This window comes from Micromys minutus (assembly GCF_963924665.1).
Source record: "Micromys minutus genome assembly, chromosome: 21".
NCBI classification, from domain to species: Eukaryota; Metazoa; Chordata; class Mammalia; order Rodentia; family Muridae; genus Micromys; species Micromys minutus.
The window spans coordinates 48,587,572-48,599,638 of record NC_137956.1 but is presented as its reverse complement, the minus strand read 5'-3'; positions in this window follow the sequence as shown (position 1 = coordinate 48,599,638).

Genomic DNA, 12,067 nt, shown 5'->3' with positions numbered 1-12,067 from the left:
CTCACACACACTCACACACACTCAACCCTCTCACACATGCTCACACACAGACACATACACTCACACATACACTCACACACACTCACACACACACTCTCTCTCACACTCACATATACTCATACACTCACACACACTCACACCCTCTCACACATGCTCACACACAGACACATACACTCATACACACACACACACACACACACACACACACACACCTTCAAATTTTACATTCTCATTTTCTGTGCTGTCTGAAAATACTCTGAAGGCATGGGTATCCTACCAGTAACCATGACCCCAAAGAAAAATGACTCTGCCTTCTTCAGTAGTCATCAACGATCAGTAGTTCCTCACTGAGGGGTGGGGCTTGGCAAGCCCCTCTCCTGTCCATGCTGGAAGGCTGACTGGCTTGCTCTCACTCTGGTCTTGTGCCAGTGACCAGAGTTATTGTTAGTTTGTGAGTGCATGCACCTGCGCCTTGTCTAGAAGACAGCACCCCACTTTCTTACCTTCTGTCTTAGTCGGGGTTTCTATTCCTGCACAAACATCATGACCAAGAAGCAAGTTGGGGAGGAAAGGGTTTATTCAGCTTACACTTCTACATTGCTGTTCATCACCAAAGGAAGTCAGGACTGGAACCCAAGCAGGTCAGGAAGCAGGAGCTGATGCAGAGGCCACGGAGGGATGTTACTTACTGGCTTGCTTCCCCTGGCTTGCTCAGCCTGCTTTCTTATAGAACCCAGGTCTACCAGCCCAGGGGTGGCACAACCTACAATGGGCTGAGCTCTCCCCTTGATCACTAGTTGAGAAAATGCCTTACAGCTGGATCTCATGAAGGCATTTCCTCAACTGAGGCTCCTTTCTCTGTGATAACTCCAGCTTGTGTCAAGTTGACACACAACCAGCCAGTAAACCTCCTTTCCTCCCCCTCTTCCACGATATTCCTTAAAAGTGAGGCTTTAAAGCCAAAGATCCTGACTCCCAAATATAACGAGTTCACAACAGCGCTCATTGCCTCTCTAAAGGTTGATTTCTTAATCGATGATAAATGTTTTGCTGTGCTGGAGGAGATGTGACAGGTAGAACAATGGGTAAGGAATATCCCTCAGGAGGGTCAAGGTTGGGGTTCCATCTATTGCATGCCTCGAGGTCTAAAACTAGACGCACGCTACAAAGTTCTCCAAAATGTGACTCTTTTTCTTAGACCATAGCTTTGAGTCCAGTGACAAGATTTGATGCAAGCTGTCAGCAAACGCAATTGGACCATTCGATGCATGTCATTCACTGTGTTGGACGCTGAGAATAAAAGAGCTAAGGACAGAATCAATGTCACCTCTGCTGGCATAGAACTCATAGACAGCTGGGCAAACACACAGGTACTGAGCAAACACACGAATGAGTACCACTGTCAAGTGTGATGGGGGAGATCACAGTGTCGTCCTTAGGAGGCATCCTAGGCACAGCCGATCAGACAGGCAAGACCCAAAAAGGCGCACTGAGGAAGTCACATGAAAGCTGCAGCCAGAAAGGAGACACACAATTCTGTCAGAACTCCTCATTTGGACAGGAGATTTAAGGACCAATCCAAAATGTGACTTATGAACAAAAGGCGAGTTCCTTCAATGCTAGGAGCTGCAAGGCAGCCTGGGATTTTCCCAGTGCCCTTTGCCTCCCCAGAATAAACCAAAGAGTTGCTTTATATTGCTTGGCATTTACATAATGTTCACAGTGCTCCTGCCTTAGAACTTCATGTCCAAAACCCATTTCTGCCTGTCAATTTTTATTAGACTTTGCATATTTTTTTCTTTAGAAATTTAGCAGAGAAAGGGGGAATTACTCTTTGCAAGAAATGTATTTGGCTCTAAAATAATTAATGCTTAAGAAGATTAACTACCATAGAATTGCTTCGTGGACAGAGGTCCTGCATAGGTCCCCCCTGCTTTGGGGATGTAACCAACAGAAACCAGATTTAGAGGGGAAAGGTCCCAGTGGGGACCTCCAGACAGGGTGCCAGTCTGCGTGACCTCCAGGGCCCCAGAGCTCAGGTGCACCGTACCTCTCCTGGTATGCCCACGCTTACTGCATCACATGTCATCTAAACACTACCCAGGTTAGAGCGGTGGCTCAGCGGATAAGTGCTTGCCATGCACATGGGAAGGCCCGATTTCACGTCCTTAGAACCCATGCAAAGCTGGGCACTGTAGCTGCATCTGTAACTCCTGTGCTTCCGTAGCAAGACCCAGAATCTCAGAAGCTTGCGGGCCAGCTAGCTTGGCATGCTCAATGATCAACAAAGAGACCCTGCCTCGAACAAGGGCAAAGGTGAAGACCACACCAGAGGTTGTCCTCTGCTATCCACACATGCCCTGACACATGTGTGCCTGCACACACACACACACACACACACACACACACACACACACTCATGCAGTCTCCCAATTTCACAGAAACTCATACACAAATACATACTCTCTCACATAAACACTCTTACACACACATGCATGTGCACTCACACACATGCATACTCTCTCACACACTCACATTGTCTCTCTCACACTGTCTCTGTCACACACACTCACAACTTTCTCACACATATGCACATTCACAAGGTTTTTGCTCTCTTAAATTTTAAAAGCCTCTACCAATAGCTTGCCCAGGACACCCAGAGACGTCTTGGTTCTTTCTCTCATTAGCGCTTTGAACTACTTCATTTCTTAAAACTCTATGGCTAGAGACACAAGATTTTTTTCTAGTTCTCCCCTGATTACTAGGGGTTTGTTTGACTACCAAATAAGTTTGCCAAATATAGAACATGGTTTCCTGTTGAGATGGAAGATCTTCATGTGCAAACTAGACCAGCATTTTCATTGCATACACAAGAAAACAAAGATCCAGACCCAGGTGTCCCAGTGCTGAGTATAGCTTCTTAGAACCTGGGCTGGGCCTGTAGCCTCTCAACTTCTCGCTCAATGCTTTCTACTCATCATCCGGGACATAGCTGGCTTCCAGCAGTTAATGGTGATGAAATAACAGATTGAGGAAAAGTAGAGTTCAGAGTCATCCCACGGCTTATAGCAACTGAGCTTATTCCTCTGGACCATGACAGGTTGAAGAGAGAAGCCCCTGAGCTGTGAAAACCAAGGCCATGTCCACATCTGGGTACAGATGTGCACGCAGAGGTCTGTGTTTACTTGAATGTACACGGTGGTCTCTTACGCCTCTAGGAGCTGCATCCAGGTGTCAGAAGGTGACACACTAGAGATGTGAGACACCCTCCTGCCAGACGCATGACAGGAACCTGCCCTCAGTAGTTTGCAGAAGAGCTCCACTCTTTTTTACGTTGTAGTTTCTTGAAGGTGAAAATGATGCTCGACCTCAGAATTTCAGGCAGCGGGTCCAGGGCTATAAACTCCAGGTCTCCTTACTCTTAGATCAGAGCATTTTCCCATAGAGTCCCTGACTCTTTCTAAACACCACTGAATTTATTTTCATCTGTCCCATTTCTGTCTTCTTATGTTAGATTTCAGCTATGACTTTCATTCTGACAGAAGAGTGTTCCAGTCATGCTTAGCATCTCGGAGGAGTGGGAACAGTAGCTTTCATTCTTGTTCCAACCGGACACAGATAGCAGAACCTAGACAGAACAAGTGTGGTTCATTCACATTTATGATACTCCACTCCAAGAGTCTCTGGGAGAGCTCCCTGCATCTGCCCATTGATCCCTTTACCCACAAATCATTAGCACCTATGTCCCAGCTGGAGAGAGATGGGTGTGTTTGTGGGTGTCAGGATGTTTTGCCTTTAGGACAAGAAAGAACATCCCAACAGACAGCTACTGAAATGTGTTAGCAGTGGGGCCGGCAGCAAAAAGGATAAGGAAGATGGCTTGTCTGATCTAGAGGGCTGGGAAGGATTGCTCTGAAGAAGGGACATTTAAAGGAAGCTGAGAAAACTGTAGAAGGCAGTATGAAGGATGGACCCCCCAACCCCTGCAGTCCTAAGGGGCGGGGCTAGGGGGTGGGGCCTTAGATAAGTATGAAGGGACCAGAGCAGGAAGGAGCACTCTAGCAACGGAAAGACCATGAGATGTCCAGGAAGCAAACAAGGAAGACAGTGGTGAAAATGGGGAGAGACCAGATGGCAACAGGCTGTGCCGTGTGTCTGGATGTGGGCCTGGGCTGAAGCTCATGAGAAGACTCAGAGGCCAGAGGCTCAGCCTTTAAGCCTGATGACCTGAGTTTGACCCCTGCGACCCACATGGTGGAGGGAGAGAACAGATTCTTGCAAGATGTTCATTGACTTCAATACACATGGCACAACATGTATGCCCATGTGGAACACACACACACACAACACACACACACACACACACACACACACACACACACAGAGAGAGAGAGAGAGAGAGAGAGAGAGAGAGAGAGAGAGAGAAAGAGAGAGAGAGAGAGAGAGAGAGAAACACTTGCATTAAATAACTATATCGGTTGCTGTGGATATGGCGGGGGAGAAGCTTGGGAGTGAGCAAACTCAAGATAGTACACAGCTGACCAGGATGTGTCGTTGGAGCAGGAGGATGAGTGTGTCTCCATGTTTATGACAGAGCCACTGAGTGCTTGATGGCATGTATCGTTTACTGTAGCAAAAGACACAGAAGAAAAAAAAGACAATTTAGAAGAGATAGATATATTCCAAGAGGGCAGAGAGATTAAACATCAGGAGAGAGGTTGGAGTGGTTACTGGAGCCCGAAGAGAAAATTCTGGGTCACTCTGAGAAAGGACATATAAGGGTGCCTGGACAGAGTCTTAAGAAGCTCCGATATTTAATGGCTCAGGAAAAAAATGAAACCTCTAATGAGGTTTCATACAGAACACACAGAGCGGATTTTAAGGAAAATGGAATGGTCAATTATGTCATATCCTGCCAACACAAGCAAAAACGGAGGCCTGAGAGTGCGTCTGGAATTGGCATCCTGGTGGCGGTTGAAGCTTTAGCAAAAGCTGTGCTGAAAGGAGCCAGGGACACACAGTATAGTAGACCGCAGGGACACAGCACGAATGCATGTTTCACACATGCCCTCTGCAATAACAGGTCCCCTAATTGAACCAGTGAGGCCAGCACCCCTAGAACAGCTTAATTAAGGCTGGGGGAGGGGGTAGCCTAGGCCGTAGGGTGCTCACAGTGCAATCAGGAATGGCTCATGTTTGAGCTTCAGAACTTGTGTAAAAGTGCCAGTCATGGTGGCGCATGCTTGTAATCTCAGAACTAGGAAGACAAACCGGTGGATACCTGGGACCCTCTGGCCACAAAAACAAAATGAGCTGGGAGAGGGGTTGTTCACCGTTCACTCTAGTGCTCAGGAGGCGGAAGCAGGAAAATCTGTGTGAGCCAAAAGCCAGCCTAGTCTACATTGTGAGTTCCAGGCCATCCAGGGCTACACAGTGAGACCCCGTGTCAAAATAAAACAAAACAACACATAAGATGACTACTGCCAGAGTTGTTCTCTGGCTTCCAGACTTGTATGCATGCATGCACACACATGAGTGTGTAGGGTTTGTACACACTCATGTGCACACAACTTAGTTGCTTTGATTACTTCAGGATGACACTTGAATGAAGCCTATACTTCAACCTTACAGAATCTTTGGGGTCTTTAGATATACCTGGCAGTTGAAAGCCATGGTCTTAAAAATGATAAAAATTCATTTCTTGCCAGTCACCCTCCTCCCAGACCTCTGCAAGTGATGTGTTCAGATCGGTCCTGTGGAATAGTACAGGAGTCGGTGGGGTAGATGATTGGGTGGGGACAGAAGAAAAAGCAAGCAAATTCTGTGTGTTTAAAACAAAAACTCACCCACAGCACAAGCTCCTTCAGTTTCTTGGGGGGGCTGTTGTCGTGTAAACTGCCTCATTGATTGAGGGCTTTTATTTTGGGCAGCTGAATAATATTTAAAAGTATTCACACATTAAAGACGGTGTGTAGAGAAATAAAGTGGAACACTGTAAGGTTTTTGGTTTTTTTTGTATTGAATTTAATTGCAAATGAGCCCACAGGTTTGTTTCATTTATGTGCCCGGGAGAGCCAGTAGTGTGTTATGGGAATAGGCTAAGTGGCTATCTGCTATTAAATCACACATGCAATGGGAATGTTAACATCGGCCCTCTGTGTTTGCACAGCACTTAGCTTGTGAATGCTTTCACATACATTATCTGTCCCTCTGAATGTAGGTGGTGTCAGAGTAGAGCTGAGGTAATCAATGTCGGTTTGGAAACAAACACAGAAGTGTGGGTCACAGAATTTCAAAGGTTTAGCCAGGGTCTAATCCAGACTTGATGTCTCCAAGCCTCGTGGCTATTTCAGCAAAACCATGAAACCTCTGTGTTCTCTGTGTGTGCAGGTGTGTTTAGATTCACAAGCGATGTGTGAGTGTGTGTTTGTTCACAGAGGGCAACCTCAGAGATTGCTCCGCAGGCACGACCCACTTTGCTGTGTTTTGAGGGAGTGTCATTTCCTGTCTGTAACTCACCAAGTAGGCTAGGCTGCTGGCTTTGTGACTCCAGGAATCCTCTGGTCTTCAGGTCTTCAGCGCTAGAAGTGCAAGCACACTCCCCACTCCTTGCTTGTTTAAGCATGAGCTCTGCAGAACGCACTTGGGTCCTTTTCATGTAATGCGAGCACTTTACCAACAGAGAGAAAGTCTCTCAGCTTTCTGTAGTTACAGTTCAGAGTGTGTGGATCTGACTCTCCTCAACACTCTGAGTTTCTGGGATCACCACATTCTCAGATCTTATTATGACAGGGAATGTCTTTTCTCTTCCTCCCCCCCCCCATTCTCTCTCTCTCTCTTGTTCTTCCTTCTGGTCTTTTCTTCTTTCTGCCTGTTTTTAAACAAACACACCTTTAATTTTCAATAATTTAGGGAAACAAAACCTCTTGCGATTCAATATTCTTACTCAATTTCTTTTGGCTCTCTACTCTGGAGAGTAAAGCTGTCTTGATTTCATGACTGAAACAGCAGCTTTCTTTTATCCTTTCAGTCAACTTCTCCATGTTTTCTTCTAGCTCCCACAGAGATACAGCTAACCTCATCCCTCCAGCCAGACACACTCCTTAATGCTGCAAAGTCTTCACTCTCCAAGGCTCCCAGGAACCCAGCTAGACTCAGAGTATATCCACCCAAGCTCTTGAGGTTCAGCACCACGGACAGAGCAGGGCCCAGCTGCAGGGTTCCTTGCAGGAGTGGACCAGGCTCTGCCTTAGACAGCCAGCCAGCAGACTGCACTCCCTCCCTTCCTGGGCAGTCTTTCTGGTGTAAGGATGTCTGAGGCCCCCATCTCTGATGACTGCACAGAATCATGGCTTGTGCTGTTAATGTGCAGTTCCACGATCATACTCAACTTTCTTTCATCATGGTATAGCAGCTTCCGTTCTCTCTCTTTCCTAGACAGAGAAAAAAAAATATCCATCTCACACACACACACACACACACGCACACAACAGTCTCTAAACCTTGATCAGTTTGTCTACACTGCCCACATCACACAGACCCACATATCCCCCATTCCCATTGCAACAGGAAGTCCAGTGTGAGCCGGTGCTTAGGCTAGCTTTGCTATTGGCTCCATTGACCAGAGAACCTAACACACTTCCAACATATGACTTTGGTGTAGGCACACCTCCTCTCAGTTACTGTTCGAGCTCAGTCACACTCTCAGAGACAGGAAGATCCAACAGCCTCAGTCCCTGACCAGTGGAACTTGAGATGGTGTGACCCCACTTTGGGGATGCCTCCTATAGTGAGCCTGGTCATGTGTAAATCTGTATAGTTCACCAATCCTGCTCTCTCTGCAACTCGGCCCTCTTATTTCTTGGTGCTATCTGGGATCACCATTCTGGGAGCCAGATCACCATGCTTGGCACTCATCGATAAAACCGCTGCCTCTCTGGAGTAAGCCTGGTCCGTTCTTCAAATGTGTCCGCCTGATGTTCCAGGCACTGGCATTGTTCAGTGTATCTCTAATTACAGTCTAGAGAATGGTATTATGATAGCATGATGGATTTTAGTACATTTTTAAAAAAGTCAAATACAAGGCACATTTGTTTGTTTGCTTGTTCGTATGTTTTTCTTTATTATTATTATTTTTTACAACGGCGACAGGAAGCAGTTAACACCCTAGACTGACATTTTAAAAACATTTGATTCCCCTCCTCTAACTTCCCAGAGTTTAATCCTAGGCCAGATGACAAATTCTAGTCCATAAATATTTTATTCCTGCCCCCTCTGGGTCACTTGATTATTCATCCATTTTATCCAACAAATATTTGTTGATCTCCAACAATGTGCCAGTTTTTTTCCCCCCACTGTTAGGGGTTCCGCTTTAAACCAAGCGGACAAAATCCATACTCTGGAGAAAACATTCCTGCTACAGGAGATTGACCAATAATGAACAAATAGAGAATTAACATTAGGTGTAAAAATGTTATTAAGCATCATGGAAGGCAAAGGAACAGACAGTGGACAGGGACTGTTGTTCAGGAGAGAATGCTGGGGAACCTCGGCTATCTCGGACACAGTGGAAGGAGTATACATCGGTATAGACATCGACACAGTACTGGGCAGAGGACAGGAGGGCGGGAAAAGCTGAGGCAAAATGGGCTTCATAAGACAGCTATGGTGGTGATACCGTGATAATGCTGGCCCTCAAGCTGATGACGCAGGAGGATCACAAACTCAAGACTAGCCTGGGCATCTTAGTGAGCCCCAGACCAGGTTACATACCGAGATCCTGACTCCAAAGGCTATGCTCTGTGTGTTTAAGAAATGGCGAGGCAGGTTGCTGAGGAGATAGCTTACCCTGGTAAAATGTTTGCTTTGCATTTGTGTTCAACTCCCAGAAAACCATATAGGTGAACAAACACCAGCCAGACATGGTGACGCAAGGCTTTAGACTCAGTTCTGGGAAGCTGGAGACAGATAGGCTCCTTGGGTTTGATGGCCAGCCGAGCCTACTTGGTGTGTTACTGGCCAGCAAAGAGACCCTTGCACTTAAAGAATGGCAGTTGAGGTCATCTCCTGGTCTCCGAATGTATGAGCAAGTGCATCTGTACTATGCGTGTACACACATGATTGTGCGTGAACACACATAAATGGAGTGGGGAGACAGAGACAGAGAGAGAGAGAGAGAGAGAGAGAGAGAGAGAGAGAGAGAGAGAGATGGAGAAGGGAGCAAGGCAGTCTGTGGGTAGGACTGCGGTCCCAGAAGCAAGACAGACAGTACTAGCTCATGACACCCAGACTATATTGATGGGAAAACACCACAGGCAGAAAGGTTGGTCATTCTGGTCATGGTGAGTACAGGCTTCAGTGGGGCCAGAGGCTGGCACAGTGAAACGAGCTAAGACAGGGTACTCACAGTCAGGTGAAGGGTTATGGGGCCCTGGGCTATGAAAATGCCTTTGGCCATGGCTGTGAGGGAACACACACAAACACATGTGTGGATCAGGGATATCCAGGGGCTGCGTGCCCACAGACCGAGAGTTCCTAGTCAGTATGACGTGTTTCGGCTTTTGTTTTTATTTATTCCTCTCTCGTGTGACACATCCTGGCCACAGATCCCTCTCCCTCCACTCCTCCCAGTCCCCTCCACTTCCCCTCTCTCCCTGGTCTGTCTGACACCCTCCCCCCAATAAAGAGCAGGCCTCCCAGGGACATCAACCAAACATGACATAAGATACAATAAGACCAGGTACAGACTTTCACATCAAGGTGAGGGAGACTGAGAGCAGGCAAAAGATTCACAGCCACCCCCACTGCCACTGTCAGGAGTCTCCAGCACATCTTGCGGGCAGGACAGATTGATTGTAGGTCAAAGGTTTTGTGGCCAGGTTGGTGTTCCAGTCTCAACACTGGAAGTCATGTCTGGTTACAGACGAACAGTTCGGGCTCTGTATCCTCCATTACTAGGAGTCCTTGCTAAGGTCTCCCTTGGATCTCAGGGAGTTTCCACTGTACTAGTTTCCACCTTCCCTGCCCCCAAAGCGCTCCCTCCCACTTCCCGTCATCTCCCCCCATACCCTTTCCCTCTATCCCTCCCCTCACCTGATCCTTCCTGTTTCCATCCCCAATGGCTTATGTCCACCTGTAAAATCTCTTCTGTTTCTCCTTTCCAGGGAGATCCCTGCTAGAGCCCCCTCTTAGTTACTTAGCCTCTCTGGATCTGTGGACTGTAACATGCTTACCAGTTACCAGCTAATATCCACTTATGAGTGAGTTCATATCGTGTTTGTCTTTCTGAGTCTGGGTTGCCTCACTTAGGATGATTTTTTTTCCAGTTTCATACATTTGCCTGCAAATTTCATAATATCATTTTTTAAAGCTGCTGAATAATAAAAACTCCATTGTGTAAATGAACCACACTTTCTTTTTTCTTCTTATGCATTGTCTCTCATACAATGCATCTGACTGCAGCCTCCCCTCTCTCCACTCTAAGTCTTCCCTCATTTCCCTTCTCCCCAAGCTCCTCCATTTCCCTCCAACCAACTAACCAACCAACCAACTAACCAACCAACCAACTAACCAACCAACCAACTAAACAAACAAACAAAACCAAGCTAAACAACCACAGCATGAATGCAGGGGAGCTTTGCAGAGCCCTGCAGACTCCATGGCTGTCTCTTCGGTCTCTGTGAGCCCTGCCTAGTTGATTCTGTGAGCCATGCTCTCCTGGTGTACTGGTCCCTCTGGTCCCTACGATCCTCCAACCTCCTCTTCTGTGGTTTTCCTTGTGATCCACCCAGTGTTTGGGTCTCTGTGTCTGCTCACATCAGTTGCTAGAGGGAGCTGCTCTGGTGACAGCTAGCCTCAGCATGAATCTATGAGTATAGCAGAATGTCATGAACAATCATTCCACTGACTTTTTTTTTTTTTTTGTCAGCCGTGTTTGGTTCTACCCTAGGTCTTTGAGCCTTCCGGCTTCCAGTTCCTGGTCATCCAGGCTGTGTGGAGCATAACTCCCTCTCGTGGCTTGGGCCTCAAGTTAGACCAGTCATTGGCTGGTCACACCTACAAGCTCGGAGCCACCATTGTTCCAGCACATCTTGCAGGCAGGACATGCGTGGATCAAAGGTTTTGCCCCTGGGATCTTGGCTAGTTACAGACAACGGCCAGTTTAGGCTCCATATTCTCTGTTACTAGGACTTTGCTGGGGTCACCCTCATAAGTTCCAGGAAGTTTCCACAACTCTAGGTTTCCACATTATCCCATCAACGCCACCCCCATTCCAGTTGTCTCTCTCTGTACTCTCTCCCACCCCATCCCTTATGTACCCACAGGATCCCTCCTGTTCCCATGCCTACCCACCCGCATTCTACCCACAAAATCTATTCTATTTCCCCTTTCCAGGGAAGTCCATGTGTTCCCCCTAGAGCCCTCCTTGTTAATTAGCATCTCTGGGTCTGTAGATTGTAATGTGAGTGTTTTTTCTTTCTTTCTTTTTTTTTTTTTTTTTTTTACTTAACAGCTAACATCCACTTATAAGTGAATACATTTCATGATTGTCTTTCTGGGCCTGGGGTTGCTAAGCTCAGGCCGATTTTTTCCGGTTTCGGACAGTTGCATGCAAATTTTGTGATGTCCCTGTTTTTTAACAGCTGAGTAATACTCCACTGTGTAAATGTATCACGTTTTCTTTGTCTGCTCCTCAGTTGAGGGACAGCCAGTTTGTTTCCAGTTTGTGACTATTGTGAATAAAGCTGCTATGAACATGACTGATCAAGTGTCCTTGTGATAGGGTGATGTGTCCTTTGGGTGTGTGCCCAGGATCGATATAGCTGGGTCTTGAGATAGATCAAATCCCAATTTTCTGAGGAGCTGCCATATTGATTTCCATAGTGGCTGTACAAGTTTGCACTCCCGCCAGCAACAGAGGAATGTTCCCCTAGCTCTGCATTCCTGTCGGTGTGTGCTGTTGCTTGCATTGTTGGTTTAGCCATTCTAATGGGTGTAAGATGGAATCTCAGAGTTGTTTGATTTGCATTTCCCTAGAGGTTAAGGATGTTGAACATTTCTTTAGGTG